Here is a 22,143-nt window from a genome sequence, read left to right on the forward strand (position 1 = left end):
TTATCTAGGTTTGTGTGAGTTGAACGCTGTGTTTGCTTTTCATATTTCCGTTTGAGTAAACTTAACACGTTTTGATTCTACATTGCACGCATACCTAATATTGTTGTACTTTGCGTTTGCTGTCATGTTAAATAATTAATGTTTGTGACTATACTTACAGCTACAAAGTAACAGTACCTTTAGTGTTGCAACAAATCACCACTGCTTTCAATTCCATTTTTGGTTACCAAGTAGGTATTGTTTTAACAGTTTTCTTAATCTATGTATCAGATATAGTTCCATTTTTATTAAACCCAAACTTATGAAACGAAGTAATTTCAATAAGAAGTGAAGCACTTTGTTGTGTTTAATTTCGTTTCGTTTCATGTTAAATTAACTCATGCTTGATTCTCATTGAAAACCGGGTTCGGAGAAAAAAAAATCTTTCTCACTTCACTGGATGATGATTCCGAAGAGCTAATGCATGAGTAACTATTAGATAAGAGATACCAATTTTGTCTCTTCCTGTGAAATTATAGATAAATAACCGTAAGACTTCAATGTAGTTATTTTTCCTCGAAATAATATAAAAAAATATATATTCTTCTGTAAATAAAGAATGGAATAAAGGTTTGGGTTCAAGGAGTAAAGTATGTTCTTGATAACAGCGCCATCTAACAGTTGCGAATGAAAGCTTTTGTACAACGTTTCTGCAATCTGCTTTTCACGACTGCCGTGAGAGCGAAATTACGAAAAACCAACTTTACTCTACCGTTATCCGTTTCGCTAGCGCCTACGCCAAAAGTCTCAGAATGGAGGTTCGGTTATTAGTTTACTATTTTGCCACCAGTAACACGTATATTGGCGTACAGATTTGGAGTGAAGAGTGAAGTGTTACTTCAGTCCGCGTTCGTCCGCCCTGCGGTTTACATGTGTTGACATAACATTACCTAAAAGAGACAAATAAATTAAAGCGTATTAAGAACTAAATTCATCAAAAGCAATTTCATGATACATATTTTGTTTTAGTTATTTATTAAAAACAAAAGTTAGTGAGTTGACTGTTTTTTTTATAATCTACATAGTTTTTATTGATAAGTTTTCTTAAACACCGTAAATAAGTGACAATATACCATGTCTGGTGGGATTTAGGATTAATGGACATCCTTACAGAAACTTAAATGACTTCAGTAAGGTAATTCAATTATATTGTATGTATATCTGAAATGTATCAGTAAAATTAAATGGTACTTGCAATTGTCCTTTTTTTTTTGCTTGCATGATTATTAATTTAATTTTTCTAATATTACCTATCACCACTAAATAAATTTATCGAATTGCTGCCATGCGAAATAGTGGTTAAAAAATGTAAGTCATTTTTATGTTCTGAATTTGCAAAAAGCGAAAAAAAAACTTAAGATGTGTTTTTAATAAACCTTGCTTTATAAATGTGTACTGTATATTTTTGTTTAACTAGTAGGTAGAAGAACTGATTGTCTTAACAAATTATATCAAACTAGAAACATGGCTCCTGAAAGAAGAATTCATTAAAACTCTAACAATTGCGTATCGTAATGAGCGCAAGTAATTAACTGTACCTACGGTTATAAATGAATAAGTAATAAAATGAATAAATAATCTGTTTTTTGGTTGTGTGATTAGATACATTCTGTCGTCATTAATAACAAAAAAAAACCGGCCAAGAGCGTGTCGTACACGCCCAAAATAGGTTTCCTTAGCCAGTACGAAAAAATTAAGAAATATTTTTCTAAGGATTTCGTATTTAATACGGAACCTTCCAAGTTTAGGTATATTTTATACCTTAGGCTGCTATTTACTCCTAAACTACTATAATTTTCTTAAGCAAATATAGCCGTTATAGTTTTCTTTGAAAGTTTGATATATTTACTACCATCCTGAATATTTTCAATTTTTTGCCACCCACCAGTTTAGATTTTAGAGGGGGAGGAGGGGACCCTTGATTTTCATGAAAATTTGCACTTTAAAGTTGAATATTTCGCACACAAATCACTGAATCGAAAAATCGTCTTAGCAAACCCCTAATAGTTTTATAAGACCTATCTAACAATACCCCACACTATAGGGTTGGATGAGAATAAAAAAAATCACCCCCACTTTACGTCTATGGGAGGTACCCTAAAAAACTTTTGTTAAAAAAATTTATTGTACCATTTTGTCGGCATAGTTTACATATAATATATCCGTGCAAAATTACAGCTTTCTAGCATTGATAATCCCTGGGCAAAGCCGCGGACGGACGGAACGACAGACAGACAGACAGACAGACAGACAGACAGGCAGACCGACAGACAGACATGGCGAAACTATAAGGGTTCCGTTTTTGCCATTTTGGCTCCGGAACCCTAAAAACGTCATTTGTCATAAAACAATCATCAAAACGAATCTTTTGATTATTTTCCAAGGATACTATATCCGAAAAAAATAGCTTGTAGTAAAAGTAACAGTAGTTTAGTAGTAGCTTAGGTAGGTACTTGCCGCAGTCTTATTGTGTAGGATATAAACTAAAATAAATAATTTCAAATACCAATTAATCTAAATCGTTGTTTTGCTTCAACCCTTGTAAACTGCAGTATATTTTATGCTGTATTTCTGTGAACATTTAACTAATTACTGCGGATAATTTAACTATACTTACGTATACTTGATTTTTTTAAGATGGAAAACTCAATGATCAAAATTGTAGACGTTATTCAGTCTAAGTGTCGACACTGGAAAATATTTCGACATATGAATTTGAAATATAACAATTAGTCGTAATAAATATGTATTCAATCTTTTCACTTTTGCTTTTATTATATTTAAAGTCGTATTATATGTTATTATTTAAATTTCTAACCCTCCTTAGACTCAGCGTTCACATTTTGGACATATTGTCCATAGAAATGTCAACTTTCTTGATTGCCATTAAGTTTAAAATTCGTATATCTACATATTAAAATTTGACGCGGGGTCTCAGGAGGTTAAGTAATACTAGAAGATCCGAACTTGAAAAGACCTTCACTGGTCTGATATTAGAATGAAATGTATTTTATAATAAATTTAGCATAAAAGAAAATATATTAGAAATGGTTTTGCTAAAATAAAAAAACTGGACAGGCTTATTTTTTCAAAAATTTTCTAATTAAATACAGACAACCTTATATCAACTTGTCCACAATAAAACAGCGCTTACGTTGATATACAATTTGTTCTATTATCTAATCATGTGAAAGTAACTGGCATCGACATAACTGTTTAAGTTTATACCTGGCAACCCAGTAGTTTTTCCAGGTAAACAAAAGCAAACCCAACGTCTGCATATTCTATAGGTTTTATACTATAAATCAATATGAATTTTTCTTATTATCTCGATAACGGTGAATATGGGAGAAGGGGGGGTGAAGGAGGATAGGGGCGAAGCGTGGCTGCTCAAGATAGGATAGTCAGACGCGCGCATTTTTAGGTATTTTCTTTGTATTACTAAACAAATACATATTTCAAAAAGTATAAAGTACCTACGAATATAAAGTCAATACGCACCAGAAAACATCTTGTTTTCTTATTATTCAAAAACTCATGACCAGCTACTCAATATTTATGCTATCATCATCATCATCATCATCCCAGCCTATATACGTCCCACTGCTGGGCACAGGCCTCCTCTCAGAACAAGAGGGCTTGGGCTATAGTTCTCACGCGGGCCCAGTGCGGATTGGGAACTTCACACGCACAATTGAATTGCTTCGCAGGTTTGTGCAGGTTTCCTCACGATGTTTTCCTTCACCGCAAAGCTCGTGGTAAATTTCAAATGTAATTCCGCACATAACTTTGGAAAAACTCAGAGGTGCGAGCCGGGGTTTGAACCCACGACCCTCTGTTTGAGAGGCGATAGGTCAAACCACTAGGCCACCACGGCTTTTTATGCTATACTAAGGGTTTATTTATTTAGTTGTTTTGAGATGACTATTTATGGGATTTTTTTCTATCTAACGAAATGAAAGTAATTTTTACGAATTGAAAGTAATTTTCGTGTCTCTACAGTACGAGTATACTCGTCGATCTATAGAGTAAATAGGGCGAAAGGTTTAGGCATATCCACACTACCTCCTGTTATTATATTAAAAATTAACTGCTATCTGGACTTGTTTTCACGTATAATATAAGCATATACACATACCTACGGCTAATCGTGATCCGAAACGAGAAGTAGTTAATTTCAAAATTACTAAAAATAATATGATAAATTAAAGGTAAAATAATTTATTTATATAATTAAAATGCATAAAATAGCTGAAACCTACAAAACACACATACATCTAGTTACACCACACACACATGTGTATGTAAAATAATATCATTTTCACTTCTCATGCTCGTAAAGTTCGTGTTTATGCTGGATCTAGGCGACATAAAAAGACTTTTTATGGTCTAGTGCATAAAGGAAAATCTTCGTCTAAGACCAAGGCAATCAGGTGAAAACAGCCACAAACAAAGAAGTTTCTACATATTTTTTAAAATAATTTTTAATTTATACAAATCTAAAAATCAAAATTACTATTGTCCCACTCCTGCTGACTCGTGCTGAGTCACCGACTTCGAGCTAGTACGTACTTAGAAAAATATTTTCAAGGGTTTTGTAGTCGGTTCCATTTTTTGTATCAACGTCAAAATGTACGGAACTAGATTTGATTTTTCAGCAAGTCTTAATCTAAACCAGTCGCAACGTGCGATTGACATAAAAGTTCTAATCACAACTTTATGCCATTGCTATCAATAAACTTCTAGGAGTTTCGTAGGCAATACTCAAATTACAAGTGCAGGATAGTTAATTCAATGTCTCCATTTCATGCGGCATTTTATACTTGTAAATTTATATAGAAGGGCAATTTAAAATAGACTTGACTTAAACTTTTAGGAGTTTCGTAGGCAATACTCAAATTACAAGTGCAGGATAGTTAGTTCAATGTCTCCATTTCATGCGGCATTTTATACTTGTAAATTTATATAGAGGGGCAATTTAAAATAGACTTGACTTAACGTCATTTAATTTTTTTTTCCCACCATTTCCTTCTAAGTATTTTTGTATGCTTTTATTTGGGTAATTTTTAACAAAGACTATAATAACTAACTAATTAACAAATCGCTTATCCAGTAGAATAATGACACACTGACAGCTGAGACACCGACTTCGAGCTAGTAGGTACCTAGTGCTACACAAATATTTTCATGGGTTTTATAGTCGGTTCCATTTTTTATTTTTTTATGCTCTTGTTGTACAATTTATCTATTTTAGAGATGTTTTAGATTTGAATGTTATAATACAACCGAAATCGAATATCGAATAAATATCGGTATTATGAAGCAATAACAATATTTTCTCATATAAGAAATTTATTGTAACAAAACAGGTTTATCTTTATGCTGGTCGTAATTTGCGGTTTTTGAACCCATTATACAGGCTTTATGATATGAGTATAGATCAAAAATACTTACCCACTTCGAAAATTTCTTACAAAATACAAAATCCTTTGAAATATAATAAGTACTTACCTACCTACTTGGTTTTTAGGGTTCCGGAGCCAAAATGGCAAAAACGGAACCCTTATAGTTTCGCCATGTCTGTCTATCAGTCTGTCTGTCCGTCCGCGGCTTTGCTCAGGGACTATCAATGCTAGAAAACTGTAATTTTGCACGGATATTATGTAAGCTATGCCGACAAAATAGTAAAATGAAAACTTCGAAAAAAAAATTATTTTAGGGTACCTCCCATAGATCTAAAGTGGGGATGATTTTTTTTTCTCATTCAACCCTATAGTGTGGGATATCGTTGGATAGGTTTTCTAAAACCATTAGGGGTTTGCTTAGATAATTTTTTGATTCAGTGATTTGTTTGCGAAATATTCAACTTTAAAGTGCAAATTTTCATTAAAATCGAGCGTCCCCCCCATCTCTAAAATCTAAACCGGTGGGTGGAATTTTTTTTAAAAAATCAGTATGATAGTAAGTATATCAAACATACAAGGAAAACTATAACGGTTAAGTTTTCTTGAGAATTATTAGTAGTTTAAGAGTAAATATGTAGCAGCCTAAGGCATAAAATATACCTAAACTTAGAATACTCCGTACAAAATACCAAATCCTTTGAAAAATATTACTTAATTTTTTCGTATGGCTACGGAACCCTATTTCGGGCGTGTCCGACACGTTCTTGCCGTTTTTTTATCTATTCTATACCTACTATCACTGGATCTAAATGAAATTCGACTTGTACTTATTATTTGACCTTGTCATCCTAACTAACAAGGCAAGCTTGTCGGTAATTGTGATAATAACTTTATATACTTAGCAGATTTTAAAAGATCTTTCATGAACAGGAAATTTCAGTATCCCAGATTAACATACGTTACTACCTTCTTTTTATTTTATCCCGGAAATATGCAAAGTTTGTAGCCCAGTAGCTATTTTAATATAAGGCTTGTAAAAAACAGATTTGTTTGACAGCGCCCATTATTGTAAATCGACAACACCATGTTATCCTTTCACGTCTATCATCCACATTTATCCAATGGACATCCAAACGAACAAAAATGTCAACACCTTTCGTGACCATTTTTAGATCCAGTCATTAGAATCACAAACGTTTGACCAATGTATCGTTAGGCAAACATTTCATTTTCAACTTATCAGTAATTTAACAATCTATAAGGTTCTTACAAATTAGGTACCAATATTTTAAACAGCTGATACTAGTACTCGTCTCTAGGAGTGAACTTAAGCATAAAATATTTAAAAGCTTATGTTACTTTTTGAAGATAATTAGAGAATCAACTTTGCCGCGTAAAGACATCCTGTTAATAAGACAATTAATAGTCAGTGATTAAAACTTCTTTGATTGTCTTGACTGTCACGAGTAACTGGTCACTTCACTTAGATAAATATCTAAATGTCCGAGTCACATAAGTACTAATTGTTTTCCCGCCAATCGTTAACGTTTATGACAAACGACGGAGTTCTCTTGACATAAACTGTTAGATATCTTGTCACTCAAAGGCACAGGCGATTATGTTTGGGCCGAATAACAATTTATTTATTTTGTTCAGGAAATTAAATAAAACAAAAGTACACACTTAATAGTTTTGATCCAATTTTAATTCTCTTAAAATATTGTTACTTAATTTGTTAGCACCTTGTATAACTTGATCTCCTGGCGAAACTACTTTTCATCATCATCATCATCATCCCAGCCTATATACGTCCCACTGCTGGGCACAGGCCTCCTCTCAGAACAAGAGGGCTTGGGCCATAGTTCCCACGCGGGCCCAGTGCGGATTGGGAACTTCGCACGCACCATTGAATCGCTTCGCAGGTTTGTGCAGGTTTCCTCACGATGTTTTCCTTCACCGCAAAGCTCGTGGTAAATTTCAAATGTAATAATAACGTGTAGTAATGTAATGTTAACTACTTTTATAATAACAAATAAAGTAGGTAGGTAGGCTAGACGGATTTGGATGAAATTTGGCAAGAAGTCAGTTTATAATGTGGATTAAAACATAGGATACTTTTTATCCCGATATTCCCACGGGATAAGGATAAAATCTGTAAATAACAACCGCTGGGCTTAGAGTCATGAAATTTGGTATGTAGGTAGCTGGATGTCTGGAATAACACAAAGCCTACTTTTTATCCCGATGTTCCCACGGGATAGGAATAAAATCTCGAAATAACAACCGCTGTGTTTAGAGTCATGAAATTTAGCATGGGTGTTTTAATTTAACGTCAATGAAAACCACGGTGTAATTTTAGGGAATTCCCACGAGAATTTAATAAAATCCCGGAATTTCAATTCACTGCCGTATCTAATGATTTACGCATGCGAAGCCACGGGTAAACGCTAGTAAATAATAAGTGTGTTCATGCAAATCCTCCACCTCAACGCTGTAAGAACACACACAATCTTCACTTTGCTGCCTAACCTTGTAGCAAGGTGAACGTTTGTGTTGCTCTGAGGATAAGCTCTGCTTGAGTTCGAAACGCGTCAGTATAGTGTGGTGATGGTTTTTGTAATTTGTTTGTGTGTTTATACCGCTTGGCGGTAGAGGAGCTGCACGAACACCCATTGCATAAACTTAGCTATCAATATCATATAAGGTCGCGGGTGAGCAAAGTAACGGTTTTTAGTTTTGATTAAGCTGTGATACCCCTCGTATTGACAGGTGTCCATGGGCGGCGGTCGTTGCTTCCCATCAGGTGACCGGCATGCTCGTTTTCTCCCTCTTACATTATATAAAAAGATAAGTTTTTTTCGCAAGTAACTATACCAGTACGAGTAGGTGCAAGCTTTTAATTACCTTGCATAGATTTTTAGCGTTTGCTCAAAACCTGCCAATTGAATTTCATCCATTTCTAGTGATCGGATTGACTGCAAATTCGGTACAGATATGTAATTTGGATGACAATGCAAGTACAGTCTATTTTGTTTTGTGTTTGTATAGGCGTTAGATTAGGTTATGCTCTCTGCAAAATGTTAACTAAGTCAGATCTTTTATTTAATCAAAGGTATTCCCACATGTTAAGTTTTTCTCTATCAATAGTCATAGGTCATAGGCAATCGTAATTTTTAGCTGTCATCGTGTCTGTAGCCGCTGAATATGAAACAAATAAACTGTAGTAATCGACAAAAGGTTTGCTTTTGTGAAAAATTTCATCTAAAAGCTTTGATTTATGAATTATGACAATGATAATCCGATGTCATTGTTTTTAAGGATACCTCATAAAATTTAATTACTTGAATTTAATTTAACTGACTTAATATATTTTACACAAAGAGGGGAAATTTTCATCTGTTTTTGCGAAGGTGTACAAAAGATGTTGACTTCCGAAATATTATTAAAAAGCCGGCGCTGTACCACGACAATACAGAGACGCGATGCTACGAGTACAAAGGCGACCAACGATTAAAACATGCCAAATTAGGTGAAGATATTAAAAAAAAAAAACAATAACTTGGTCACACAGCCTTTTTTTAATTTGTTCTGTAAATATGCCGCGTTAAGAAAGGTAAGGTTTTTAATGTTATATCATAGTAAAAGAGGAGAAGTATGCACACTCCGACCCTTTAGGAGACTAAACTAACTGCCTACTCTGGCGCGGACGTTTAGGGTTGCCGATGTCTATTTTAGATTAATTACCTACCGGCAAATAAAATAATACGAAAATTAAAACTTAAAATTGTCTTATATCTGTGTCTAGACAAACAAGATTCTATGCCGCTATATTATTATAATAATTATACTAAATTTAAAAATATTATTTATAAATTCGCCGAAGTGGTGATGGTGACTGTGTACATTACATACCTACTACATGAGTTTACCTACACATAATACTATAACTATATTGTTTATAGGTAGGTAGGTATCTATTGTTTTTTCGTGTGTGTGTTTCACGAAACTATTACACTACACTTATATACTACTAATTACAACTATGCCTAATAAAAAAAAATACGTAAGTACGAGTACGCGAACGTAAAAGGTGATCATCTCAAGAGGACGAGCGCAAGACGAGCGAGCTAAAATTAAAATGTACAGCACCGACGGCAGCGCAGCCTTGACTACAAAAAACTTAATCCACCTTAAATTATCAGTGTGTGCGTGCGGCGCGTGTGCGTGCGTACCGGCGCCAACCAGCGCGCACACATTTAAGCCGCGCGAATTGACTTTTGTTTGTAGTGAACCTACTTCTCCTCTTTTACTATGGTTATATTAAGGACAAAAATTTTACTATTTGAACGTGCTTTACAAGAAACAGAATCTCAATTTGCTCGCTACAAGCATTTATCTTCAGCTTAGATCTTATATCCCAGTGCTGGGCATCGGCACCCACACGATTACGTGCCTCACTAATTTGCTGCGCAGGCGTGTGCAATTTAAGTTTCCTTTCACCGAAATCACATGTTATTTAAAAAAAAATGCCACCTATTTTCATAATAAAACGCTGGTCTCCGGGCTTGCATCATAAACCTTTAGCGTGTAAGGCGGTAGTATTTACACGGCCACCACGATTTAATAAAAAGCGGCCAGCTACGAGTCAGACTCGCAAACAAAGGGTCCTGTGCCTGTACAGTTGAGTACAGAAGGAGTGTGTATTGTATAGCCCTCCTTTCGGCACTACATTTTATACTCGGTCAAGTAATTACTTTTTTTTTTTTCACAGTTAAATCATCAGAATGTAGGCTCTGTTACCGTTGACTTGATAATATTTTTATTTAATTCGTTGTAATGTAATTCTTTAAATGATTGATCACAATATAACTGAACTGCAAAAATTCTGGCCCTCAAATGTATTCAGAAATTTAGCTTATTTAATTTTACTTTTTTTTTATACAGTATAGGCATGCGTTTGGCCACAATCACGCCTGATGGAAAGCGAGGATGAGGCCTACGATGGAACACGCTTGCCTAGTAAATGCTCATTCACCCTGTACCTAATATACCTTTTTTATGTTTATGTAATATATAATTTAACTATATAAAAAAAAAACAGGAATAGGTAATTTTGTATGGAGAATGGGCCAAATTTTCTGCCGCTGAGTATATGATACAATTTGATAATCCGTACTTCCGTACTAATATTATAAATGCAAAAGTAGCTCTGTCTCTCTGTCTGTCTGTATGTCTGTCTGTCCGTCTGTCTGTTACGCTTTCACGCCAAAACCGCTGAACCGATTTGGATGAATTTTGGTACAGAGATAAAATAGACCTTTAAAAAGAACATAGGCTATCTTTTATCGCGAAAAAGAGGCTTTAAGGGGTTGAAATAGGGGATGAAAGTTTATATGGTGGAAGCTCGTCGCTGTCGAAGATAAAACCACGAAACTTGCCATTTCGGCACGTGATTAAGAGATAAATAGACGTTTGTTCACGCGTTTTTTTTATTCTTTCTGTGAGGGGGTAAAATAGGGGATGAAAGTTTATAATACATAAAGATCGTCATTGTCGAAGATAAATCGATGGTTCTTTATGAAACTTGGCATTTGGGCACGTGATAAGATATCTGTTCACTTTTTGTACGTCTGTCTGTCTGTCTGTCAAGTCAAGAAACTTTTTTCGGGAACGCGTGGAGGTATCAAGCTGAAATTTATGTCAAATACTGAGGACTACTATCGCTTTGAGCTGTGAAAAAATCAAACTTCTAAGCTAACTTGATGCCAACTGGTGTATACTGTTTTTAGAAGGGTAAATCGTTAGTAACTGGTCACTTTACTACCTTGCTTGCTTAGGATGTTTATTGTGATCACCTGTAAAGAGATATCGACCATATTATTGTTTTAGGGAAAGTAGTGAATGTTGAAAATAATGACAACGACGTGTTTACTAGAATAATATTTAATTGTTTTATTAGACATAACTTTTAACCTAATTATTAGCCAGTATTTTCAATACTAGCCTTTTTTTAATAACTGGCCAAATAAAATGTTAACATAACATAAGCTTCTTAACATAAAATGAAACAATAAACTCTTTAGGAATGAACCCTCAATCCTCACTATCACTGTAAATATGGTCCAATCACTATATTGTTTCATGAAACAGGGGAACACATTCTTAATGGAAGTATTTACTAATCTTAAACAAAGAAGCTCATTGACATTGCCGACAATATTAGGTTCACAAGTTTCACATTTGTCTCTTTACATCAAGTTATCAGTATTGTCTTTTTTAATACTTTTATTTTTATCTGCAAATCTGTTTTTCGTTTTTATTTTCACTTGTTTAGGTTTCATTTCGATAACTTTACTTAGGACATCTATATTTACTTTTACGTTTTCTTAGCTTTGGCTTCGATTATAGTAGGTACTAAGGATGTCTGCATTTACTTCTGATTCTTGTTTTAGGTTTTATTTGGATTTACTTTTCGTTTCTTAGATATCGTTTCATTTTCTTTAGTTGTTTTTTTTAATTCTCGTGCCCTTTTTCTATTTTCTTTTTCCTTTTCTTTTTCTTCTATCTTTTGCTTTTTCTCGGACATTATATTGAGGAAAGCATTGGAGGTTATAGCATATGGTTGTCGCTTAATCTGTCTTTTCCCTATTTGCTGGCCATTGTCTTATTAACAAATAATTAATTAATAAATTATTTTCAACTGCCGAGAGGTATGTTAAAGAACTTGCCATAATTTACCAATCATATTTTTATAGACTTTCAGTAACTGGCATACTTGGCTAGTATTTAAAATATTGTCGAATTACATTTCAGAAATTAGCTATCTGAATAAGTTATAAAATTGGAAATTATTGTGTAAATTAAAAGTAAAAAGATATTCTCTTACCTTTTATGTTCAAATTTTACCTACACTGACATAACGTCATTAGTCAAAATTATAATAGAATTTCTTAATTTGAAATGCATGTCCGCTAGGAATAGAAAAAATAAGCAACCAGCCAGTTCCACGTCAAAATAAAACTCATTTTATTATGAACTCTTACTTTAATTGATGTACATAATAATTGAGTAATGCTTGTGATAACTGCTGTTATATAGTGAATTACTAAGCTTACTTTGGGACTAGGTCAATTGGTGTGAATTGTCCCGTGATATTTATTTATTTATTATAGAATTCAAAATTTAATCATTTTAGTATAACATGGCCAGTTACTGGAGGGTGGCCAGTTACTAGCGATTTACCCTATATGTATGTGTCTAAAGATGGTATAGCAATTAAAAAAAATGAACACTGTAAAAGAATCACAAAATAAAACAACTAGACTTACGCTTAAAATTGACTAAATTACACTTTAAAAGATAAAATGCCTTTTATCACGGTATGCTACAAAATATCGTTGGCATTAGTGGCACCTGAGTTAATGCGGGAAAATACAGAATCAGGGATAATCCGATTTTGTAAGGCTCTTAAACTGTCAGCGTGTTGGGTGAAAAACATTCGACCACAGTAAATGCTGGTTTAATCCATACTAATACTATAAACGCGTAAATAATTCTGTGTGTTACCTCTTCACGCTTAAATAGTCCAACCAAGTTCGATAAAATTCGGTACGGAGATAGTTTAACACTCAAGGAAGGACATAGAATTGTTTTTACCCAAGAAATGCATATGGCGCTAATGTGTGAACATGTTTATTCTGCGCTTAATATGCATATGGGGCGCTAATGTGTGAACATGTTTATTTTCACGACACTGCTCGAAAATGTGGCCATAGATAACATAAACCCAGTACCCTAAACTGCCTAATTATGTACATTTAACAACTGATTCATTGACTCAACAGGTCGTATCAATATATGTATTGCATAACACGATACAACTTTTTAGAATATAATTTCTGAATTTCATTCGTGGCGTGCTGAAACGACAATACAAAAAGATTCCAAAAAACCAATCTTAATTTGATTGCTTAATAACGACATCTCTTGTCCGGGTGAGCGGTTAGTTCCAATGGAATGCCGAAAGTTTCTCGATGAGGGCTACGGCATAGATGTCGCTAGCGTCACTGCTTAAGTGGCTAAATAAGAAACAAACAAGCTGAGATATGTGGTGCATAGGGGAAATTCGTGTTGTGCCGTTGACCAACAGTGGTGTAGCGGTATAGCACGCGGTACGGAATACCGAGGACCTGGGTTCGATTCCCAGTGTTGGTCTTATTTTTCTGGTTTTTCTGTGCATCTATATTTCAGTTTGTATTTTCAATTTGTGTTTTTTTTTTCTCAAACGCATATAATACTAATATGCACAAAATTCTTTAATTTTTACAAGCTTTTATTTAGTTTCACTTTTCCCGTTGTCTGTCTGTCTATTGTCTAAAATATTGTGTATAAAAATATTAACGAGTTTTAAATCACAAACATTTATTTAAGTGTTTTATACTTTAATAAAATCAATTTTATATGGTTTAAAAAAAACGAAAGATTTTATTTTGTGTGGTAAACCAAAGACCGCATCATTTTTTCAAAAAGTACATTATTTATGAGCCGCACCCCAATATAATGTATTTACGTATGTGAGGGTACTCACCCTTACCACGAAATTATAGAAAATAAAGGCTCGGGTGGCCTAGACGGTATCATAGGCTATCTCTTTCTAACTTGAGCAATTACATTGTAGTCTAATTGTAGTTTAGCCCAATTTCTCACTCAATGCTCGACGAGACACTGTATTGAATTCCCTTGAAGGGATAAATTCGCCCGTCTCAACATGACTAAACGTGTATTTGTTGTTATTTGCCGCTCTATGTAGAATTGTACGCGATAGACTAGAATAGGCCTTTAATTAAGTTACCAATGAAGATTTAAGATGGCTTCAGAGTCTTACATCGACAACAATCTCCATTTTGTTCATTAATTGCAGTCTTTGCGGCGATTTTTTTTTTGTAAGAACAAAATAATCTACATAAATCATTATCAGTGTATGGACATAAATTTTATAATTCACTAAATTCAAAGGAACACGCAATATTAATACGAACTAAAAAAACGTTTCCTTATTATTTCATCTGTCTAGAAGCAAACGAGAGATCTATATTATACGGCAGGCACTGGTAAGACCTTAGCCGCCCTTGACCTCTGTCATCTCCCGGAACGCTCAATAACAGCTATATTTAACTTTCTCCAACTTACAATTTCAATTCATTATCTTTACAGAAAATAATAATGCTCGTTGTTCAGCCATGCCACATTGGCGTGGTGACCTAGTGGTTTGACCTGCAGCTCTAAGTTTTTGAAAAATAAATACGCATAATTACATTTCAAATTGAACACAAGCCTTACAGTGAAGGAAAACATCGTGAGGAAGTCTGCACAAACCTGCGAAGCAATTCAATGACATGTGTGAAGTTACCAAGCCTCTCATCTGGGAACTATGACTCAAGCCCTCTCATTCTGAGAGAAGGCCTATGCCTAGATAGGACGTATGCTGGGACTTTGGATGTTTGTGAGCTTGTGAGCAATAATTTGATCAAAAATATCTGAACACGCTTCTATGCCGTTAACAATAGTGTCGTGTTCAGATATTTTTGATCAAATTTTTGCTCACAAGTTTCTGAACTCTACTGTACTTTCATCTAATTTAAATGGTTTGTCTAAATTCAACTCAATCCAATCGCTGTAAATAAAGTGAGTAGAATTCGACTTGCAAGATTTGAGCCAAACCAACATGCAAACGGACATACCTATCACAAATTCAATAAAATATAACTTGTAATTTAAATTTAATTTATTTATATTTTTAATTGGAAAAAAAATCTAAAGTAATTTGAACTATACCTCAATTTTTTCAACACGTCATACAACATCAGGAAATTAATGTGGAAGCGTTTATGCTGAAGAATTTATATGAAAACATTAAAGTAAATCAAAGAAACATCTGGGGGCACGGTAGTGCCCCCGCCAAGTCGAGCGCGAAGCAAACACTGCCATACCATCCTTTACTGGAACCATTTCGCCGCATTTTCAGACCGCTATTTGAGAACCTCTGGATATGATCAAAACGCAGAAATTTTCGTCATCCAGTAAGCTATAATCACATACTTAAAATCCAAAATTTCAAGTCTGTAGGTCATTTAGTTCCGAAGTTAAGCGAAAGCAAAGTTTTGCATTTATGACACTCACTCATTCACTCATGATCATCAAAATAGAACTAGTACTTTCCATAAACTCAGACAGCTGAGATTTGGTTCAGAATTAGGGTTTAATGGCCACATAAAAGGAAGTCTATAAAAACTAGGATAATCGAATCTAATGGAGTACATGGTGACCCTGATTAGAAAACACAAGAGTTCAACAAAACTATTAGAGATCGACATACCGCCTTTACAAAGGTTTCTACAAAAAGAAGTGAAATCCCACCAAAAACATTCTGTAAAAAACTAGCCAAGTCTCGATTATCTAACGTATAAAGAATGTTCAGTCTAGTTCTATCCAGAGTCCCACCAAAACATTCTGTAAAGAACTAGCCAAGTCTCGATGGAGCGGCTTCGTGTCAAGTCTAGTCCTTTCGTTTCTTACAGAAAACTGTTCTTGTCTCATATCTACTACCCCAAACCAAAGTTACGCAGAATATTTTTTTGGTCTATTCGACCCTTTCTGTGATAAAAATCATAAGCCAATCCCTTTTGTCGCATTTGTTTTCACATTGAATGCTCTTTGTTCGGTTGCGTGAAAAGAAAAACATGTCATGTAAATGGTATCGCTCTGAGGCCCTTTTATTATTGTGATTTACACAAGAGGATAGGCACACATTTTTTAATATGGTAACAGTCAGAAGTGCTTAGTACGGAAGCTCGGGCAATGAAGTTTGTCATATCAATCGAGCTAGTTTTAGTAGTTTTACGAATATCGAACTACCGAAATGTCATCAAAAGAAACTGGACCTTTTTGTGTTCATGCTAAAAGTGTTATTTGAAAAAATGATAACTCGCTCCTTTTTCCTGGAATTCATGGCGCAGTGGCTAGGGCAAGTTGGTCGATCCCGAAGACCCGAACTTCCCGGACGTTTTCCGAATAGTTACAAGCGCGACGAGCACAGTAAGCGCACGCATCATGCTTGTTTTCAAGTTGGCGGAACGTTGTTAGCCGTCGTACTCCTAAATACTCATAAAGAATCGCGGGCGGGAACGCGTACTCACGCGTCCAAGCCAAAACCTATTCCAAAAACCTATACATACGCCTAAATACGTCTCACCTCTAGTAATCTGTATGAAAACTTCTTCTTAGGGTGCCAACGGGACCCTATTATTATACTGTGATTGCGCTGTCTGTGTGTTTGTCACAGGGCTCTATCTCTTGAGCCGTAATACGACACTTGAAATTTGCACAGATTAGGTATGTATTACTGTGGCCGTTATCACAACAAATATTAAAAATAAAATGAATATTAAAACTAGCGGGGGTCATACAAGAAACAAGTTTTTCAGCGTTTTTTTGGTTGCTAGGCATTGTTAGCCATGGTTACAGCCGCCAGCCAGTGACAGTTTAGCGGCATCAGCCACCGACAGCCAAAGAGGATGAGAATTCAAAATTGTTCTTTATTCAAAATACTTGCACAGGTGCTTACATGTCGGCGATTTTGCATTACAAACTTTTTTTAACTTGCAATGTCGGTACAGTACGGCTCACGTAAAAAGAGCACTGGGTGACAGTGGAGGGAATGTGTTTGCGCAGGGGTACCGTCGCGCACGAAAATACTCGCTATAATATTGTATAATCATGTCATGTTTATTATAGAACAATTTTTATCGCTCATTAATTTGTTTCTCAATTTATCTATAGTCGGCAATTATTTTTGAGTAATATGAAAATTGTGGATAGCTCGTTTAATAACACCTTGATCAATGTCTGTTATGGGTTTATTTTTTACCCTTTTATTTTTTTCGGGTGAGCGAAAAACAGCTACAAATTCCGAAATTTTTGCCACGGAAGTTTTAGTTGCCTCAGCAGTCCGTTGCAAACATTGTTTTAAATTTGTTGCGGCACCACTATCATCTTCTTTTTTTATGAAACAATAAACATCATAGTTCATTTTCTGTTCTTTTCTATGCAAAACCATCGTGCTAAAGACTTTGTGCTCGAAACTGTACTTTGGGAGTGAAAGGAGCGTGAACTCGGTGCGGACAGCAAAGGTCGACTGCCGAACCAATAGCGCGACGGCACAGCCAAGCGGCGCGTGTCCCCTCCCCGCGCCTCACGTCTTTCCTCCCGTTTGGTCGATTAATTGCTCACTGCGCAGGTATATCGCCAGCGCTCTTTTTACGTGAGCCAAACTATAACTATGTTTGCTCGGGTGGAAATTTTCAACTCAAATTTGAAGTGGATGTCTTCTACCGATTTTGCTGAAATTTTGCATGCAAAAATAAATAAATCTGATGGCAATGAAATGTTAATACGACCTTGAGCCGATTTGATGATGAAGCTAGAAGGTGGCCATAGGAACTCTGAAATAAAACGACACCACCGCATCGAGCTTGTACTGGTTTGATTCGTCTTGACAAGGACTTTGGTAACAAGGAGCAAAAAGTACAGTCAGCAAAAAAAGCTTAAGGTCAGGGAGGGCATTTCCGTCATATTTTTTGATAAGTTCACTTTGGCTGGTCATAACTAAGATGATATTTACTTTTTAATAAACCTGATCACTGTAATAGATTAAGCATTTATTTAACTATATACAGGTATTCATATTAAATTGCTAGTACTGCTGGTCATTTAAATATGTTTTTTTTTTTAAAACACATGTCAGTTGACGGATTTTCCCGATTTTTCTTGTATCGTGACGTATTACAAACATATACGTCAAGTTAACAAATACCGCTGAACTGTTACTCGAAACTAAACTCTAGCGACCGCAATTTAAGCTTTATTTTAGATTGTATTGTCAAATATATTTTTTCGGGGCAATTCCGGCCTATTTTTACAATCAGGAGTAGTAAACCTTTTAAAACAGATTCCCAAAGCCTAGGGAAAGTCCGTCAACTGACACGTTTTTTTAAAAAATGTGCTGTTTTTGTGATCACCAGTTCGCGCCACTGTTGAGTAAGGTCCGGCCGAAGTACAGTGTTATTATGTTTGCAACAATATTTTTAATTTAAAATCGTATTATGTGAATTTTCATATTATTATTTAATTAAGTCAAATCAAAAAGGTTGGCAATATATATAAATAGGGAAATTCCGGCACATGACGGTTTTGCCCGTTTCACAATTGACGGATTTGTCTAATCGATCATTTCGTTAATACCAATATTCAACCACCCATAGTTTCTCACCAACAGATTATAATTGAAAATTTATAAAACTACCAACAAGCATGCATATCGAACTATATAATAAACATACTTAGTAAGCCGTAAACTTAAATTTTCTCATCGCATCGTCACGAAACACAACAGCACACTACACTCGTGTTCGAGTTCGGAGCGCAACTAAACTTTAAAAACGGTTTTTTTCCCATTCAGTGGCTAGACTGCGCTATCTGTTTTTGTCTGTGGGTATAAAATGTTCTCTCTGCTTTACCGACGGAGTGAGTAAGAGTGTACTGTTGTTCGAATAGCCGCAAACGCCGTTAGACGGAAATGCCCCGCTGACGGATTTGGCCACCCTGACCTTATATTTTAATTTTTTTAACTAATTGCTTAGCCTGACTGGAATTTGACGGATTTTCTAATAACGTTTCTACAACTGCTTCAAGGGATAGCCAACGAGCAGATCTGAATATTTGATATTAGTTTCAGTTTGATACCACCCTCCACACGTTCCTGAGAAGAGTAAACAGACGAACGGACCGTCTGACAAATTGATCCGAAAAGGGACCCATTTTTGCCGACTGAGATACGGAACTCTAAAAACTGATTATGATATGACCGTATTGTTAATCGCGTTTTCAGGTATTTTTGAACACCTAGACAGTTTCGTTGTTATTATGGTTGCACAGCACATCAGTTTGATTTCAACGTTTAGCACAAAAATAAAAATAAAACACGAAATAATACAAAGGTATTTTTTCAATACTTACTGAATTTATTTATGCTTTCTTGAGAATGTGTTGTCATCCACTTCTCGTTAAGTAATGGTTTTTTTAGATGTTTTTTTTTATATTTAGGTATCTAAATCCGGTGAAAAATAATCAAATAACGTTTATAAAACAATTTTATTTAAAAATATTTATTTTGTAGCCATATTGATTAACTTATACATCAAATATAATACAAAGTAATATTAATTGCCAGGATTGATAGTTAAAATAGTTCCTGGATCAAATGCATCAATATTTTGGTCTTAAGAAATGGTTCAAAAATGTAGATCAATTGCGATCCAACAGTCTTCACCTGTAAACAAATAAAACAAAAACCTTTCAGGGGTTGACTGTATTAAATAAAAGATATAACCCAAAGTTATCTAAGTCTTTGAATCCCCACGGATGATCGAAAACAATTTAAAGATGAGAAGCCATCGTGCGGGATTAGATAGACGAAGGAACCTAACTTAAAACATCTGTTGCCCCGTTCTATTCGCACTTAAATCGTGCCTATAAAAGTACAAAACGACGCCCCAGGGACCATCTCGCAAATTGTTCCGGCGATCTCTCGTCCGACCCAAAAGGATTTACTTCTGATGGCCAAGTGAACCTTAATTATATAATTCGTAGTTTCGTTTACTTTTTCCCTGTTTCTTTTTTGTTCTGTTGCTTTTCCTGTGATTACTGTGTTTCATCACAAATGTACCTTATTTACCTTACTTAGTTACCTTAAAACTATAAATTGTTGAGGATGGTTTTTGTCAAACTTAAGAGAAGTCTCTTTGATCCATTCTCCATACAAACGAAGTCCCGGTCTCATTTAAAAACTAGGTAACAGAAATAGATGAAATTTTGTAAGTATGACCTAGACGTAATTGTCTATGCTTGTGGCTTTTCAGATTTTCATATAAATTACAGGAGCTCAAAAGTCGACAAAAAAAAGATGTCAACTTTGCACGAGAATTACAGACAAAGCATTTTTACAAAAATCGAAAAACCACAGGCATAGAAAATATAATGAATATCTTGAGTGTAAAATATCATTGATTTCTGTGCTATACTTTTCGTATAATATGAGCTTCTTTCATGTAATAGATTAAAACTTAAAGTGGCTAAAAGTGGTTCCGAAGCAGTAACGTTTCGTGTGCTCTGCCTACCCCATTTGGGAATACAGGCGTGATGTATGTGTTTGTGTGTGTGTGTGTGTGTGTGTGTGTGTTAAGGATGGTAGTGTTACTCGGTTCGGTTCGGCGGCTGATTTTATCTACTTTCAAAACAAAAACCAAGTAAGAGTATAAAGACTCGCCGTTTGCTCAGCTTGCTGTTTTCCACTATCAACATATAAAAAATGTATTGCACGAGCGTATCGACACTGCCTGCTGTCGCCCCGCTGCCTAACGAAATTGAAGCATAAGCTATGCATTGAACCAGAACTCAAGAGCGGACAAGGCCTTCAAACCCTTTTCTGTCAACATAATTTCCAATTATTGATCATCAAAAAAAACTAGCTTCTTTCATCGTCATTTTATTCAATAGGTAGTTAAGACTGTTCACGATAAAATCTGGTTATGCATGATTTGGTGTATCTTTGTAATGAATGCAAATTTTCAAGCAGCTTTTTTTTTAAGTAAGACTACATAATAAAAATATAATCTTAATAAAAAGTTAGTTTTAATCGCGTTAAAGTTAGTTTTAATTTAAGGCGTCTGTTAGTTTTAATTTTATATACCATACTGTGCCTAAATTATCTTGTACAGCGTCGTCTGGCGGCCTTTACTAGGTTTTCTGTAATATCATCATCATCCTAGCCTATACACGTCCCACTGCTGGGCACAGGCCTCCTCTCAGAACAAGAGGGCTTGGGCCATAGTTCCCACGCGGGCCCAGCGCGGATTGGGAACTTCGCACGCACCATTGAATCGCTTCGCAGGTTTGTGCAGGTTTCCTCACGATGTTTTCCTTCACCGCAAAGCTCGTGGTAAATTTCAAATGTAATTCCGCACATGAATTTCGAAAAACTCAAAGGTGCGAGCCGGGGTTCGAACCCACGACCCTCTGCTTGAGAGGCAATAGGTCAAGGGCACCACGGCTTCATTTTTTCTGTAATATATATTTATATGTTTTTTTTTTAATTGGACAATACGTTTTATAGCTTATTAAATTTTTCACAACAGCTAACATTTTGGAATTGACTTCAGATTGAGGTAGTTTGGAAGTGTGAATTTGCCTCTTAGTCAGAAAATTGCCTCCCATATAAAAACTCTTTTTGGTGCTTAGATTAGAAAGTTTTCCCGACTCTCCCAAGTAGAAAATAGTTACATCATGATTTTCTTGGAAAGTTCATATCCTAATGAGCGTAAAATAGCTTGTGAAAATAAAAGTACAATTGTGGCATTGAACTTGGAAACGAGTGAAGATTATCAAAAAATGCTGTACAGAGCAGTTTCAGCACACTAAACTACCTAAATAAAGCAAAAACTCACAGACGCTCTAACGTTTTATTTTAATTTTATTTTTATTATGAAGTTTCATAACCACTGATTATTACAAAAAGTCCTGTTTGAAAATTAGCACTAATTACAAAGATAAACCAGATCATGCATGCCCCGATAATTCGTGGACA

General features: G+C 35.1%; 1 protein-coding gene across 3 annotated transcripts in view; it reads left to right on the forward strand.

The window, feature by feature from the left end:
• Window positions 1-209: 209 nt before the first annotated feature.
• The window catches only part of LOC141431682 (neuroligin-4, Y-linked-like), a 40,862-nt gene continuing 18,928 nt past the window's right edge, over window positions 210-22,143 (forward strand). For 2 of the 3 annotated variants that reach the window (XM_074092863.1, XM_074092876.1), the window contains exon 1: window positions 898-1,174. The gene's annotated coding sequence lies outside the window, so the exon portion shown is untranslated. Of the gene's footprint in view, window positions 231-897; window positions 1,175-22,143 lie in introns of those variants that run through there. The other variant, XM_074092869.1, reaches the window with a different exon arrangement.

The sequence above is a fragment of the Choristoneura fumiferana genome, chromosome Z (genome assembly GCF_025370935.1).
Source record: "Choristoneura fumiferana chromosome Z, NRCan_CFum_1, whole genome shotgun sequence".
NCBI classification, from domain to species: domain Eukaryota; kingdom Metazoa; phylum Arthropoda; class Insecta; order Lepidoptera; family Tortricidae; genus Choristoneura; species Choristoneura fumiferana.